The sequence below is a fragment of the Citrus clementina genome, unplaced genomic scaffold (genome assembly GCF_000493195.1).
Source record: "Citrus clementina cultivar Clemenules unplaced genomic scaffold, Citrus_clementina_v1.0 scaffold_5, whole genome shotgun sequence".
Lineage (NCBI taxonomy): Eukaryota > Viridiplantae > Streptophyta > Magnoliopsida > Sapindales > Rutaceae > Citrus > Citrus x clementina.
Window position 1 is genome coordinate 3228634 of NW_006262201.1, and position 1769 is coordinate 3230402.

Here is a 1769-nt window from a genome sequence, read left to right on the forward strand (position 1 = left end):
CTGGCGTCGCACATTATCTAAAAAAGGAGGCTTCAGTCGGGTGGCTGTATAATTGGAGCTGAAGTCAATAACTCCTTGAGCTTATCAAATGCTACCTTGCATGCTTCATTAAAATCAAATGTCACATCTTTCTGAAGCAGCTTGCTCTAATACCAAATTAAATATAAGTGTGCAACCCAAGAGGGGGGTGAATTGGTATTTTAAAAATTATCCTAACAAAACCACACAACAATCTAATCTAATGCCTTAATAAATTAGAAAGTAATAAGTTCAATAAAAACACAATAACAAATGAGTAAGGGAGAAGAGAAACAAACACACGAATTTTTTACGTGGTTCGGCAATCCCCGCCTACGTCCACGTCTCCAAGCAATCTAAGCTTGAGGATTTCACTATTCGAGCATTTCCAAGACTTCAAACATTTACAATTGACTTCAAGGTGTCAATGAACCTTTACAACAAAGAGATTATCTCTCAATCTCTTCACTCAAGTGTCTCACACACTCAAACACTTACAATTAAGATAAAGAAATGAAAGTTATAACAAAACTCACTCAAAGAGTAGATATTCAAAATGAAGAACAAAAGATGATTCAATATTTTATGATTTGCGAATTGAGAGCTCAAGATATCTCGTGTGCTTTTTGTTTATGCTTGCTAGAGAGATTGAAAATGAATTGGATTTGAGTTTATATAGTTTGAGCCCAAAAACATGTCATTATGTGTTTTCTGATGATAACTGGCTTGCCGCTTTCAGAATCCGGTGAGCCACTTTTATGTTACCGTTACAACAAAAATTTGAATTTCAGAATATCTAGCATGCCGCTTACCATATTCGGATAGTCGTTTATGCTCCAGAAGCTTACTACCCAAAATCTGGATTGCCGCTTACCATATTCGTTTAGCCGCTTGCTACAGTAAATGCTACAGTGAAATATTTTTCAAAATTATAGTTTGACCCTAAAATTTTATGAAACTATATTATGGCCCAAAACGTTATGAAAACTTTCAAATATGTCCAATTTCAGAATTTTTAAATAATGCTTTGTCAATCCCAAAACTTTCTGAAATTATGATTTCACCCAAACTATGTGAAATTATAGAAAGCCCAAAATATTTAAATAGTTTCAAATATGTCCAAATATGAAATTTAAAAACAATATCAAAGGTTTTAAAATACTTTCATTTTAGTGCAAAACACTTTAATTCCATAACATCATTTTCTTATTATAAAAGCAAAAGTCATAAATCTTTGTTTAATCAACACATGTGATTTGTTAACAATCTCCCTTTTTTTATTATGACAAAACACATTATAAAAATTTAATCTAGTTATGAAAAACTCCCCTTTAATCAATGCGAGTTAAAAAATTGATTTGAAAATTATTTAAAAAGACTCCCCTTGGATAAATGCATATTTTTATAACACTTTGTATAACACATATTAAATTATTCTCTCCCTTTATCATAAAAAAGAATAAAAGCTCCCACTATCAATCATCAAAGTCGCAATACAAGCACATTAGTTCAAAAAAAAAAATCTAAAAGTATAAGGAAATCCATATAATCCATAACAAACAATCAAAACAAATTCATATCATCCAAAACAAATACATAATCCAAAAGCATAATAATTATCCATATAGTCGAAAATAAAAGAACATAAAGCAGTAAATGATATATAGGTGTGTCCAAATACAAGCATAAGAGACTACTGGGGTGGTGAGGATGGTGGTGATGGAGGAGGATACATATATGGAATGCCGAAG